We start from the raw sequence: 15,861 nt of genomic DNA, 5'->3' as shown, positions 1-15,861 counted from the left end.
CAAGACTCTTGGACTCTGTCTGGTAGACCTGTCTCTAGCAAGAACCCACCTTATATTCCAGAGCGCCAGACTGGAATAATCCCGAGGTCCTTGCCCTCATGCCCACAGTTGAAAACTGGTAGAAAAGAGTAAATCCTCCTCCCTCCCTTCCCTCCAGCTTTGTCCTGAGATTCAGCCCTGCCTGGGATCCTGCCCCTCTTCTCTCCTTGAAGATCAGTGGTTGGCCAGGAGCCCCAGATTCATGCTCCCCCGTTGCTCTGCCACTCAGTTTCCATAACAATGAGCTGCAACTGAACTACCAACCCACCCCTGACTGGTTGGGTAGACCTAGACCAGCTAGGGTGTTCTCTGGGGGAACCTGATCTAAGAAAGATACAGGAGACGGGAGCCCGTATTTTGTTATAGCAGCTTTGCTAATTAGGTTGGAAGAGGGAAAACTGGGGCGAGAGTTCCTCCCTGCAATCTATAACTTCACACAGCCCTTTCTCTCTGCATACGTGTTTACATAGAGGTACACCCTCAAAACACGCATGAGGCCAGGACCTTAACACGTTCATTTCTTCTGTTCATATATGCATGGGAGGTGAAGTTGCTGAAAGCATGCCTGCGCGTGTGTGTGTGTGTGTGTGTGTGTGTGTTGGAGGCTATGAGTGACAGAGAATGACATCCCAAGTAGAGTACCTATGAAGTAGGTGTTTTGACTTATCACTCATATCACTGGTGATAGAGGCTTTTGCTGTCCCCTATTCCCCATACACTGCTTTAAAAGGCCTGCCCGTTTGCTGAAGGCCATGTGGCATGAGGGGTCACTCCTGATCCTACAACTTGGCTCCATAGGCCTGGGGCGGCTATATAAAGAAGGAGGCAGGAGTCAGAGGCGTCTGGAAGATCAGATTCCTCGCTTAATACTCTAACTTACATGTCAAAGTTAAATCAAATCCACAGACATTTATCTAACCCTCCAGTCTTCACTATTCTGCCCATAGGCGGGACCTGGGAAACCACCACCGCTACCACATAGCGGCAGCAACTGCAGAGTAACTACCTCCTACCAGTGTTCTTAATTGCCTTGGGATTAAGTGGATTAATGTACGAAAAGCACTTAGATGAGTGCTTGGCATACAGTAAGCTTTCAGTAAAAGTGCTATCTATTATGATTATTAACGATAATAGGCATTTTCTTAAGTGTTTACTATGTACCAGGCACTGTGCTAAATTGATTTCCTTCGAGCCTTACAATAACACTGCAAGGAAGTTGTTATATCCCCATTTTACACAAGGGGAAGCTGAGTGAGGCCCAGGTAGCTACTGATATGCCCCACTGGCAGGACCAGGACTCCAATGAGACTTGCCTGGCCCGAGAGTGGGCACTCTGAGCCAATGCTTTGCTCGTAATGGACTTGGCACTGGCTGTTAGTATGGGACTGAGTTTGGCAGGAAGCGCTGCTGAGGGTGTAGGGACAGCACCAGCCCGAGGGCGAGCAGAACCTAACCTGGGTTTTGCTAACTTGGCTTGGTCTTGCCTCGACAGGTTCTTGTCTTCATCAACAACAGACTCTGACCCAGTGGTTCACTAACTTTTTGGTCTTAGGACCCCTTTACACTCTTAAAATGATTAGAATCTCAAAGAGCTCTTTTTCTATGGGTTATACCTATCAATATTTACCTTACTAGAAATGAAAACTGGAACTTTAAAAGTATTTTAAAACAATGATAAATCTATTATGTTATCATAACTAACTTTTTATGAAAAAATAGCATCTAGTGAGAAGAATGTCACTGTTTTACATTTAAGCATATCTTTTAAATGTCTAGCTTAGTAGAAGATGACTGGATTCTTATATCTGTTTCTGCATTCAATTTGTTGTGATATATTGTTTGTTTGAAGTATATGAAGTACATAGCCTCATGCAGATACATAGTGGGAGAGAAAGGACTTCACAGAGCTCCTGAAAGGGTCTTTGGAACCCCCAGGGATCCTTGGACCACACTTTAAGAACCACTGATCTAACCAACTGAGAAAACCAGCAGAACTCACTTCATGATAACTATATCCGACACATTTTTAGCTCTTTAATGGTGCTTCTAACGCCAAGACTCCTCATCATTTCACTAGTCCATGCTGTATTTGAATTGTGTTATCTTAGGCAAGTTACTCAATTTTTCTATCCCATAGATTAAATGAGAAAGATAGATGATAGATAGATATGCATACATACAAATATTTATATGCTATGTTATCAGTGCATATGCATTATTTTATTGTGAATATGTAGAGTAAAATATAGATTTATAGATAAAATAGTTTTTATGTTTAGCATAGTTTGACATGGGCAGCTTAGCTATTCATGTCAATCTTGTTTTTCCAAAGGGGAAACTGAGCCAAAGAGGAGTGATGTGACTTGCTGAAGACGAAATGCTCAGCAAGTGGTGGACAGGAGACCAGAACTCCTGTCCTCTGACTCCAACACTTGTGCTCACCTACTCAGGATCCCTCCCTCTGAAGACGTGGCTGCGTGACATGCACATGAAGGTGGCTGGGTGCCATGCACTGTTTATGGAAGTACATGTGGTGGTTTTATCTATCTGAACATATCTATGTATGAGAGGAAAAAAAAAATATCTTGTATCCCCTGCATGTGAAGTTGCAGCTTTATTTAGAGGTACAAGGCACCAGTTTACTAATGTTTTCCCTTCCTCACCAAACTCTCTGTGTCTGTGGTCTTGGTCTTGATCTATCTAATTTCAGGGACATTTCTTCCTTCCAAGTCCCCTGTTTGTACATTCTCACCGGGGGTATGTAGATAGCCCAGTTCTTCACATGAGCACACAGAACAGGCACACCTGGAAGTAACAATCTGATCCCCTTCTTCTTTTTTTTCCTGGGCATCACGTGCAACACACCTTTTCAAAATAAGTGATCTACACGTGTACAACTAAGGGAAGGATAGCTGCGTGAGCTGAGATGTGTATGTGTCTCTGCAGATGCAAATGTGGAACCCTTGGGCGTCCATATACTTGTCTAGGTAAGCACCATGCAAATGTATGAGCAACTGGAACCTCAGTAATTTCATTAATCTGATAGGAATTTATTCACAAATTCTATATTTTACGACTGCATGAGGCTCATGTTTATGCACGGTCCAATGAGAAGAACCCTGGGTGGGAAGCAGGCAGCCGGAATTCTAGTCAGAGCTTTCTGCTCCCAGTTACCTTAAACAAATCACTTACCCAGTGAAGGCCCTCCACTTCCTCATCCATTTAATGGGGAGAAATAGAGTTTCAGCTACATCTCCAGATGGAGAGTGTAGTGGGGAAAGAATAAGAGATGCCTGCATGCATGTGATTCTTTTCTACTATGGAAAAATCTAAACAGAATCATGGAGGGAATAATATAGTCAAACACTCATGTACCCATCACCTCACTTTAACAATGATCGACCCACAGCCAATCTAGTTTCACCTAGATTGAACCTAACACCACCTCATATACTTTGAAGCAAATCCCAGACATCACATCATTTCTTCTGTGAACAATTCAATAAATATCTCTAAAAGGTAAAGAGATTTTCTACAACCTAACTACAATATGATTATCATACCAACCTAAAAAATTTCAGCAAAAATTTTTTTAGCTTTTAAAGCATGAAAAAGTTCTAAAAAATGCAGAACGGCTGACTTCCTTGTGCCTCATGCTCAGCATTGATGAATGTCAGAAAGGGAAAATGAGGAGAATGGGGAGGAAAGGGTGAAGTTTCCTTTTGTATTTCCCTCTTAAAATCCCAGTGCACCTCCAGAAACTCCCCTCTACTCATTAGGTCCATTAAAAATGGACTGAGAGGGGATCCTGGAGGTCTAGATGTGCTAGAGGCAGCCAGAAGGGGCCCTTGGAAGGTGCTGCAGACTTCATCGTGGAAGAAAATAGTTGTTGAGCCAGAGGAATCTGAGCAGAGGGCCTGCCCAACCATTCTCCAGCATCAGATTTCACCTTTGGCTTGCCAGGCATTTGAGAGATGTCTGAAGTCTCATTGGAGTCATTGATCTCCAAAGACATGCAGATACATGTAATAGCATCCTCATACAGAAACCCAAAAAGATATGCACAGAGGCACAGGCAAATCCACCCGTTCATATACAGGTCATGTACAAACACATGCAAACATTCAGAGACAGATGCAAATGTACAAGTAGATGCAAACTCAGGCATGTGGGAAAACACAGAGACACAAACCCAAACACTCTGACATATGTGAATATATAGGGATACAAAAACATGCAAGTCCTGGAAGAAAAATACAAAAACACAAATACCAAAACCCAGAGGCATGCAAATGAATGTTGGGCCATTTTTATTCATGAGCAGCTAACATGGTCAAGCCCCATTCTAGCTGGCTCCTTCCCTCTCATCCTATCAACTGGGCCAAATATTGGCCAAAGCTACAATCTGAGTCACATTCATGCACATATGTGCCTAAGAGAAGTCATCCCAAGGTCTTCCCACTGCTCCTGCCAGCACAAGTTTTCTATCTCTCAGCCCTCTCTCTCCCAGAAAGACAAGACTAAGAGTAGAGTGGCATGGTATGTATGTGTGCATGTGTCCACACGAACACATGTTTCTTTGTCCTAAAAAGTCAGCTTGGTGAGAAGGGGAAGGATGCTGGTCATGTACAGACTGCAAGTCACCTCAGGCTGACAAGGGAACACTGCGTTGCCTACACTGTACCACAGCTGTAGGTTAGGCTGATTTTTCACTGAATTGATTGACCCAAGTGGGTGTTTTGGCATCTTATAGACATGACCTGAGAGTGCTTTCTCTGGGCCTGAGTGAGGCTGTCAGTTGTCTGGGTTTGATATTTTTGAGTGAACTTACCAATCAGTTCAAAGAATAACAGCGATGGAACTGAGTAGATCAGGTGGTTGACTAGGCCTCACATGGCCACAGAGTGATTCTAAGTCAAAAACGATGGGTGGGATCTGACAGTTTAAAAACAAGATCCATCAGTTAAGCAGAGATAAACCAGTGGGGCTGTGTGGCACTGTGTTCACCAAAACTAGTCAACTGGCTAAAATGTTCTCGTTTCAAGCAATTTTTGCAAGATGCACCAGCAGCACCTGAGAGTCAGGGAACCCAAATGTTGTGTGCATTGAAAGTTGGATCTGCACTGGCATTTAGGAGAAGAAAGGGCTGTGTTCGTGGCTGTACATTTGGAAGAATAAAGCTGTGATGCAAGGCTGCGTGTTTGATTTCATGAGTGCATCTATCTGGAGCTGTGTCTACTTACAATGAACATCACTGGTAACATAGTAAAAGTTGTGTAGTGTAACCGGGGATTTCCTTTAGTATGGAATCACAGAATGTTAGGTATTGAAGAGACCTTGGAGACAGACCACCAAACACTGGGAAAAGGAAGTTTCTAACCAGAATCTTTGGCCTGGAAGGAACCCTGTGAGGTTAACTTGACCGTCTCAGGGGGATGAGAACTTACCTGGTGTGTTCAGAGAACACAGGTGTCTGACGACTTTCATGACTGGCAAATTCTTTCTTATGTATACTCGGCATTCCTCATGCTAAGCTCAAGCCTCTTCCCTTGCCTCCAGTCCTCAGAATTGGACAATAAGAGAGATTTTGTTTGTTTGTTTGTTTGTTTTCCTTTGGAGCTTGAGGAAGGCTTGACAACCTATTAAGGAAAACTCTTTGTTCAAGACAGCCTCTTTCCTTACCTGAGGCTGGAGGTAGGATGTGAGAGGCAAAAAAACGTGTGCTTACCCCTTTGCTCTTTGCCCTGAGACCTTGAACCCGTCTCCAGGTCTTGACCAGCTCTAGGGAGTGGATTGAGGGGAGCTGACACGTAATGTGGCACAGAAACAGAGTCTTCTCCTGCTTATTAGAGAGGTCCTCTAATTTCACAGAAATCACAGATGGGCTCCAGTGGGATTGTGGAGCATGGTGTGGGTATAAGGCATGTGCCAAAAAAGTGGCCATAACCAGGCAAGAGAGTCCACATTAACATGATGGTTGGTGCCTGTGTTCTCTGCCATGGAAAGCAAGCTCAGATCCTGGGTTTTGGAGGTAGCAGTTCCATTTAGCTGAAATGCAAAGCGAGCCAGTTGCAGTATGACATTGGGAAGAATACTGGTTTGGGGAGCAGAATACCTGGGTTCTGGTCTCTGTCTGAGCCTCAGTTTCCCTTCCTTTACAATGAAGTGGTTCGATTAGGTTATCACAAAGATCCTTCCAGCTCTGAGACTCTAAGCAAAAACTAGAGGATGCTGTGGGGCGGGGAAGGAATACTCTTTGTAGCAAATCAAATGATGGACTATGTGTCTCTGTGAACCAAACCAGGCACAGAAAACTCTCCATCTTCATTCCAGAGGTGGTGGGGGTTGGAGGAGTGGGGTGTTAGCTGTGGTGTCTCCTCATTTGACGACTCAACCTTTCCTACAGGGCCCCTGCAGACACACCGTGGGGAGCTGTCTCCCTTAAGGACTCTGCCCCTGAGGGGAGGGAGGCAAAGACAAGATGGGGCAGGACCATGGGGAGGGTGTCTGCAGGATGCCAGCAGCCAGGTAAGAAGGGAGAAATCCGCCCACTCTCTGCTTAGTTTCAAATATCAGAATAAAGGGATCCAATTTTATAGCTTTCAACTGAAGTTAATGGATAATGAGATGCAGGATCAGCCTTATGCAGTGATGCCGTTTAAAGCCCCTGGGAAGGCTCTGTTTCCCCCTCCCCAATTATCCTGCTGCTGAAATGCCTTAAGTTCCACCATTAGGGCACATGGTGTTAAGTGCAGTCCTCTGCACATCACATCCTTTAAAATACAAAAGCACCGCTGGGATACTTTATCAAACAAGGATAGAATCAGAAAAGTAGTGCTTAGGGGGGATGCTCAGGGAGACGAGGGGCTCTGAAGATTAATCTCTAGATGCTTCTCAGTTTCACGTTGGCTAAGCCTTAGGGGAAAACTAGACTCTGCCTGGGGAAGTGGGAACTCAAGGACTCCCCTAGAAACCAGGTGCCTGAACTCTGGGTATATTTCCAGTCTTGGGAGAGGGCTGACTCTAAGTGGGGAGACTAGTCATCATGCTGAAAAAATCACAGAGGCTGCCAGGGAAGCTGAATTCAGGGAGATGAAAATTCTGAGTGTACCTGCGCTTGGATGGGCCAGCGTGGTAGAAGTGCCTCGTGGAGCTGCCTCTGTGTGTCCAGAGGATGCAAAACTATTTCAGAAAAAAATTTTTTTTCCTTTCCATGGTTATCTTCTGTTTATTTAACCCAGGAGGCATGATTTGGAACTGTTAAGACCTAGCAGATGGGGAAAGACACAGCCAGGGTTCAAACCTGGCTCAGCGACTTTGGGCAGGTGACTTAACCTTTCTGAGATCACATTTCTTCATCCCATTCAGTATAAAGCACCTGGCATATAGTAATCCTCTATAAATGGCAGCGATTATAGTTATGAGTATTGAGAGGGCTTCATGACCCTACCCATGAAGTGGAACTGAGTCACGGAATGAATAATCGCCGCATTCTGAACAAATCAGAGGCCCAAACACTGATAATTCCTTCATAATCTTCTCACCTGAATGGAATCCAGTCTTTTTCCAACTTAATTTGACCTCTCAAAAACTGGTGATAAAAGAGGAAGAAAGAGTTCGGGACCCCCTCAAAGCAGCCTGGAAACCTTAGGTTTGGGGCAAAAATGGTCTTCCCCACAGACAGGATGGGTGGCTGCCTTCATGACATGGTTTAAGAAAAATCATATACCACCCTCACACAAATCTATATACCATGCCACTTGCCATGGATCTGAAGTTCCGTCATTATAGCTATTTCTTTCCACCTGGGCAATGGTCCCTGCAGATTCCTACCAAAAAGCACACAGTTTCCTGGGAGAATGTACATGTGAACACATTAGTTAAGGTTTCCTAATCTGGCAATCTGGCTTTTACCCAGTGGATACTGGGCTGGGACTCAGGACAAGTAAGTTTTGATAGAACTGGGGATATGGAAAGGCCAGAGGGATACAGTGGAAAGTGTGGGCAGCAGAAAGACATGAGGACTAGAAAGAGAAGAAAAGACACCAAATGCGCTATGGGACCTGCTGAGAATGTCAACTCTGCCACCTACGGTTTAGAGAGGCTAAGAAGTAGATGCAATTCTAACTTTTCCAGTTCACCTTGACATTGACTCGACGTGGCTCTTGCACCCTCCAGTCCAGACTGGCTTCTTTCCAGGAGCAATTTTGTACTTGGGCAGAAAGGCGGAGGGCTGGCCTCAGCACCCTGGTGGTCTGAGCAGTAACACCCAGGATCTCAATGACTGGCCAAGCAGCTCTGGCTCTGACCAAGCCTACTATGACAGCAGCTTCAGTTCCCCACCCTGGACTGGGGCTGAGGAATGAGTAACTAGGAGTGTACTCTGCAGATCACTGGGACTCCAGGGGGCCTTTTAGATGGTCCAAGCTTCTGGGTCTACCCAGAATCTGTCATCCAAAAACATGTCTGGTTTTCATTTTAATTAAAATCTCTGAGAAGATAGGAATTTACATTTAAAAGTACAAAGAAATATTTTAAAAAGTATAACCACTGTCATGGTTATTTACTCAGGAAAAAATATGTGTATGAATATGTACGTACGGATAAATTTATATACATATGCATATACAAACACACATATGTCTTCTTTCTTTCCCTCCTCCCTTCTCTCCTCCTTTTCTTTCCATTGCCAAAAGAGGCCGATAGATGTGTGGGGCCTGGAATCTCCGAGGTCTGGCCTGAACAGGCTGAAGGCCACTGATGTTGTTACATTTGTAGGACGGGTGACCCGTCTACACTTGATTCAGATGTTTTGGCATCATGGCATCAAGTACCCTCTCTAACCCGGTCTGCCTGGGAACCCTGTGCAGTCAGTTTCTGCCCCAAAAGAGCCATCAGAGAAGTTAAGAATTTGGTTCCTCCCACATTATCCTAGATACTGCTGTGATGTCAGGGAAACAATATTAATACCTACAACTCTCTGGGCCTCAGCTACTCCCCTCCCCAGTCTTTCCTCCTCCTAATTATGGGGAAACTTCCCTAACAGGGATGGAAAAATCTGGGAATGGGAGAGGAGAATTGGGACTGGGGAGACTGTTAAGCAGGTGTAAAACACCGGGAAGGGTTCTGTAAATGCTCATCTCTGAGAGGGTGACTTTGTGGATGGGAGGAGAAGGAGCTGAAGGGTGGCAATTAGCTTATTATTGTCTCCCCTGGGTGTTGTGAGACTTCCTTGGGAGACACGTGAAAAAGCCGAGGGAAGACAATAAACACACATCTAATGATATGCTAAATAAATTATTATTGTTATTATTATGACTATTATTATAGCAATTGCAACTTGCTCCTTGCATCCAACTTTCCACTAGAGATGGGAATTGGTCCCCTTATAGCCAGGCCTCCACTCCTGCCAAGATGCCCCCAGACTCCCCCACCCTCAGGAATTAGTGGAGCAATTGGGCAGGGGAGACCAGGCTTCAGTTAACAGCCACTGGCCCGGTTTCTGCAGGGGAGCAGATAAGGAGCTCAGCAGAAACGTGTAAGGCCTCTGCCTGGTACCTCTGCTCATGAAGGAAAGCAGGAAAAGCGCTTTGCCAAGAAAGGCAGGGCTTATACCTGGGGAGGACTCAGTGAGGGCAAAAAGCAGACCACAGGGGATGGGTCACAGAAATAAAGGGTAAATAAATATATAAATTAGGGACACCCAACCCAGAGATCCCAGGCTTCCCAGCCCCATATAATCCCGGCAACTGTCCACACTGTGTACGTGCTTGGCTGGGGACAGAGCAGATTGTTTTTAACAGCCTCTCAAAGGGGTCTGGTACCCAGAAACAGCTAAGAGCCATTCCAGCCCAGGTAAAGGGACCCAACCTCTCCAGGCTCAACAGCGTATGGCCAGCATCTCTTCATTTCCTGCCTTTTGGCCAAAGACAATTGTTATTTGAACCCTGCAGGTTCTGCGGGTTACAGCAAACCACCTCCACCTCCTGGCCCGAGCCCAGATACCTGCCCAGAGTCCAGCTACCTGCCCAGAGTCCAGCTTAGGCAAACATACGCAAATGCAGGCCCGTCAGTTCTCTGTCTGCATTTCCATAGGGAACGCATCCACCAACCGGGTGGGCATTAGGTGTTGCAGGGTGGCAGGGGGCGTGGGGGTGCGCGGGGGTGGTGGGGACCGGTTATCTGCAGAGGAAACTGTCAAAGGCTGGGGGACTAGAAATGAGATTCCAGGTTTAACTTGGGCCCCTCTCCGGACCTCAGTCCCTCACCCAGACACCGGGCAGATGGCCTCTAAGGGTCCTTAGGAGAAAAGGGAACCAAATTTGGGAGGGTTCTCCCTGCTTCAAGCCTTGATGCGATCCTGCAGCCCTGGATCCTCGCAAGATGGGGAAACTCTGAACTTGCCTATCTCACCCCATGCCAGTGACTGCCTGTCCCCAAACCCCCAGAAGGAACTATTCTGCAGGGACCAAAGCAAGGGGGAATTAGGACAATTAAGAAATAACTATATGAAACAACCTGAGCAGGGGGTATGACTGGATCAGAAAATTTGTGAGCCCTTTTACAGTTAAAAAATTTTTTTAAACATTAATTCTGATCAGTTTGGTAGCATCCCTGGGGCAGGGCTAAGGCATAGAGGTGTTTCCTCAGCTGGGCTAACTGCCTCCACTGATTTATGTTTGTTTCATTTGTATATTTCTTAATGGATCAAGTCGGGGTTCCTCTTTGGGCCCCTCAGGCCCACTGGCAGCTCCATCCTAGCCCAGGTCTCAACTCTGGTTTAGTTTTAATATATTTGGGGGTCTGGGAAACCAGGAGACTGAGGGTGGGGGGCAGAGCCTGCCTTTCCCCTCCCCTATTTCCTGGCTCCAGATGCCTCACTCCACTCCCTAATCCCCCATCTCAGGGCTCAAGCTACCATCTTGCCCTGGCACTAACCACTGGTCCCACCAGAGCCCACTGCAGCCAGTGACCACGTGATGCCCCAGCCCGGCTCCAGCCTGGACACCAGGATGCCCTAGCCTGTGGTGGCCAGTGGTCAGGGAGGGTGAGACTCCCTCCGCCAAAAGCTTTTGAATTGATTGCCATTCAGTTTACTGCAACAAGTAGTCATATGTATTGGACGACCCCTCTGTGGCAGGCAGCAGAGAGAGTCCCTGCTCTGGAGCTCCATTCCAGTGGGCAGGGGTGGGAGGCTGGCTCTTGGCTTTTAACCCCAGCAAGGGGTCTCCACTCCCTTCCCAGCATACTAGAGATCTTGGAAGCCCTGCTGGCCACTAAAACTAAGCGGGGAAACGCCTTCACGCAAACCATTCAGCAAAGATGCCTGTGACTCTCCAGTTAAAAAAAATGAAGTGGGCTTGAGGGTGTCTTTTTCCCAGGGGATGGTTGGTGCAGGAGAATTGTGGAGCCTGGGCTCAGCGGCACCTGGAAGGGGGCTGGCAGGAGAGCCATGTGGGTGTGAGTAGGAGAAGTGAGGGACAGAGGTTCAGGTCCCTGCTCATTAAGGTCAAATTCTCCCTATAAAGGCCCAAGGCAGGGTTATTAGGGAGCTGGAGGGGCCCCTTGAAACCCCAATTCGGGAAGCAACAGAGAAGAAGTGGTCCAATGGAGCAGAATTAGGCCCCTGAGGCCCAGGCCTCAGAGAAGGGAGGGGTGAGGAAGACCTTCCCAAACTCCTATCAGAATAGGCCCAATACTGGAAAATTCATCCCTCAATCCACCAGGGTCCCCAGGGGCACAGGAGACCCAGGCTAAAGCAAGCTTTATTGGGTCACATTACCTCGATTTTCTGGCCATATTACCAGAGAACAGAAGTGGCAAAAGTGCAGCCCACTTTCTGCCCTGTCCCTCCTATATTTCTTCATTGCTAAAGCCTACTCTTTGAGACCCCAAAATTAGGGTTCAAGAGAAATGCACCAGGATTGCGAGAGGGGTTGGGCGGTAGCCGATCTTTGGTGCATTAAAAGCCAAACCGAAGGCCCTTTAAGGCCTTCTCCCTCCCTCCCTCAGTGGAGAGTATCTCTGGCTGGTAGGACAGTTCAATGCCTCCCCTTCCTTAAGACCCATGCCCACCTGCGCCAGCCCCTCCCAAAGCTGGCCCCACTTTCAGTGGGTGCCCGCTGTTTACCTCTTTCCTCCCTAACTATCTGTGCCGAGCCCCAATCTCCTTCCTTTTGCCTCCTCTCCTGGAGGCTTCCTACGCTCTGTCTACCCTCTTGTAACTCCATCCTCCATAAGTAAAGAATTCTGGTAGCTGGTTTCCTTGTTGGCCAGATACAGCCTCTCCGTTGGCCCTCTGGAAACATTTCCGTGAACAAGTCTCTCCCAGCCCCTGCATATAAATATGCCTGTACAGAGATAGACTGGCCTAAGCCCAAATACACACACATCATGAGATAATTACACCCTTATATACATACAGATATCTCTATAGAGTTATATTCGCAAGTGTCTATAACTCTAGCGAGATAGCAGCATGTACATATAGGACTATAATTACTTATGTCTATTTTTATAACTATGCAGTTATAAATAGATATGCCTATATATAGTGATAATAATATAGAAATATCTCCAAAGCCATATATGGCTCTAAGTGAATGCTCTAACTACACTATATCACAATCAGTAAGTATATATCTCCTGATACATAATTCCAATGATATACATTTATCTATATAGCTGCTCAGAGATATTAATCTGTCAGGATATCAAATGTCCATAAAGCTCGATGGCTAGAAAAGAGTCGTATATTTTCCCATATATAAATCTGCTCTTACAACTACTGTATATGCACGAATACAATGGAAATAATTATATTTTCCTCAAACATAAATCTGTAAATACAACCACAGCACATTTAGGTATGGTTAGAGATAGAGCAATATTTTCTAGACGTCAGTCTGTCAATAGAGCCACCAGTGCCTCCAAACAGAGAGAGTTATGGTGGGAGTTATAAATAAACTCTCCAGACAGGAAGGGATCTGTAGAACTAGATGTAAACGGGAATCCAAGCCGCCTTTCTTCTTCTTCTTCTTCTTCTTTTTAAGATATTCCTGATGAGCACACGGTGCAGAGGTGCCTGGGCACTACTATTTTCCCTCCAAAGAGAGCTGGAGGTCGCTGGACTTGGGGAAACCAGGCAGGAGTTGGTTGGGGGCAGCCCAGAAGCCCCTTCCACGTCAGTCTCCCGGCGGCCGAGAGCTCGGGCAAGTGGAGAGGGCCTAGGGGGAGAAAAATGAAGCAGAGTCTGGCCTGAATCACTGTGCCCCGTCTAAGGCCCCAGATCCTCGCACCAGGGAAGCCCCCGACCGGGAGACGGGGCATCCGAGCCGAGAGAGCCAGGAGGGTCGCGGAGGCTGGGAGAAGGGGGCTGCAGGCCGGGCCGGGGAGGCCGAGACCCAGCGGGGTCGCCCACCACCGCCGGTGCCCAGCCCTCCCAGCGCCCCATCGCCCGGGGCAGCTGCCTCGCTGGGCGGCTGCCTGGAACCCCAACCTGGGCCCTCTCGATGCGCCCCGCACTCAGCGCTTCGACCGCTGTTCTTTCCTTTTATTGTTATTTTGCCCGATTGGTTATCACAGTGTCCTCCACCGCGTGTGGTTTTCAAATGTGAGGACGCCCAGGGGTCTCTTTCGAATTTTTGTGTGTCTACACTGGCCTTAAAGAAGTGTCTCAGTGGAAAGTTTGCTTCTCGGTCTCTTTTCTGACCAGATGGGTCACCAGCTGCTAAAAAAGAATCCAAACCTCTGACAAGGTTTGTTACTTAAAATTTTTTAAAGTTCTCACGCTCATTTGTTATGATCATTTTATTTTATTTCTCTTTTAAAAAGTTGGCTAATTCACGTTTTTAGATTTCCTGTTTGATTATTTCTTTTGGATACAATTATTTTTAAAGGGAGGGAATTTCGTTAGACCCGAAACTGTGGGGCAGCTTCCTCCCCCGCGAGAGTGTCCGTCGCATCTCTACACGTATGACTCAATCCTCCCCCCAACACATAAATTAATAAGATTATCAGCAAATTGTACCTGGATAGAATGAGGTGGACGTGGAAGGATCCGGGACCGTGATCTTCTCGTCCTTTATGGAAATCCGCTCCTCTCCAAGCCCGAGAAGGAAAATTCAACGCGCCTCAACCCCTCCCTTCTTTCTCTCACTCACTCTCTCTCTCTCTCTCTTTTTTTTTTTTTTTGAAAAGACCCCAGGAAGGCAACTTTCCCTGGGCTACTGGAGCCCCGACCTCGCTCTCCCCTCTCTCCGGGCAAGGCCATAAATGTTTTTAGATCTCTGCCCGGCGGCTGGTCCTCCCAGGCACCTCGGCCACTCTCCGGGCCTGGACCCCGGCTGTGGTCGTCGCCTCATCCCTCTCTGCCCCTGCAGGGCCTGACCCTGCACGCTTGCCCTCCTCTTTAAAACAGGGTCTCCAAAGAGTCCCCAAAGCCACTAACCATTCCGGTATGGAGGTTCCTCCCCTGATCGCACAAAGCAAATGCCGAGAAAGAGAAGCAGGACAGAGCGGCCTCCGGGCTCTCCTTCTCCTCCTCTGGCCGGAGGACCTCATCTGGGGAGGGGGTTCCCCAACCCAGCCCCCCAGGGGCATAGGAAGAAGCTAACTTCCTTCCTTCCTTTCTTGTCTGCCCTCGGTGGCTGTGATCATGACTCCTTCCCCTGTCCCCCCCTCAAAACATCTCCTCTTGCATTTTATTGTTATCCTGCTAGGGAGGGACTGTTAACTACTGTTTTTATTATTTATTGTTATTATGATTGTTGTTAGAGATCTGTTCACCGGGTTGGGGGGTAGGGGACAGCAGCCTGGCCCAGAGGGAGGCCTGCTTGTCACACGTGCTCGTACACACACACACACACACACCTAGCGTGGTGCACACACTCACAGGTATATGCCCACAAATGCCTGCTATATTCACAGGAGGCTGGCATCCTCCTACCTCAGCGCACAAACACCACATTGCCCACGCACACCAGCATTCAGGCGCAAACACCACCCCCAAACCGATTTCAAAACCCACACAACGCGCTGGTAAGGAAAGGAAAATACGGAAGAACCCACTTGCAGAGATCCCTTCTCTCCCACAGCCTGGAGGGGCGAGTCAGGCCTCAGTCTCTTCCCCCCAGTCTCTCTCTTTCTTTTTTCTTCTTGTTTACAGCTTCAGAGAGCTCAAGGCCCATAAATCTTGAGGGGCCTACAGAGGCAGACCACATTTGTATGCATCGTTAGGACTCGCTAATACCTAAGCCCATTAACCAGCATGTTTGCGCGTGGTTTCCGGTGTGTATTAACTTATAGTTAAATTCTGGGGAAAGGGCATTGTGAATTAACATACACCAAATCCATCAAGGGCTTTTGTCATATCAGATTAGTCAGCTATGGGTTTGGGGGTGCGGGTTGCCTGCGTCGGGGGGCACCCACCCTCTAAACTTGCTGGTGCAACCTGAGGGTCTAGGGGAAGACAGGATGCTCCGATCCCAGCCCCAGTCATTCAGATCCCCCAGGCCAGCCGCTGCCCACCTGCGGGACGGTGGATGGCCAAGGGACCCGGGTCCGGGAGGTCGGCGCCGGCGGCGGAGTGAGGCGGACGAGGGGAGGCCCCGCCGGCGCGGCCTGTGGTTATGCTGGGACCGCTCAGCCCGCGGCTGCTGGGCTGTCTGGTTTCCGCTTTGTGAGAGAAACGAGAGGAGAGGCAAGTGGAGTCGCTGAACTTTAATTAAACCGAAGAGAAGACAGTGGGGGGAGGAAAAAAAAAAAAAAAACGATCAGAGAAGGAGGAGAAGGAGGCCGAGGAAAGGAAGCGAGTCCGGTTCG

The 15,861-nt window shown here is 47.6% G+C and overlaps 1 long non-coding RNA gene across 1 annotated transcript; it reads right to left on the bottom strand.

The window, feature by feature from the left end:
- Positions 1–12,773: 12,773 nt before the first annotated feature.
- LOC141275870 (uncharacterized) lies at positions 12,774–15,561 on the bottom strand. The gene is made up of 2 exons (XR_012324377.1): positions 14,069–15,561; positions 12,774–13,265 (listed from the first exon to the last, which is right to left on the bottom strand). It is a non-coding gene; the product is annotated as an uncharacterized lncRNA (long non-coding RNA).
- Between the last annotated feature and the right edge of the window lie 300 nt (positions 15,562–15,861).

The sequence above is a fragment of the Tursiops truncatus genome, chromosome 11 (assembly GCF_011762595.2).
Source record: "Tursiops truncatus isolate mTurTru1 chromosome 11, mTurTru1.mat.Y, whole genome shotgun sequence".
NCBI lineage: Eukaryota > Metazoa > Chordata > Mammalia > Artiodactyla > Delphinidae > Tursiops > Tursiops truncatus.
The sequence above is the reverse complement of the archived record's forward strand: the minus strand, read 5'-3'. Positions and strand labels throughout refer to the sequence as shown.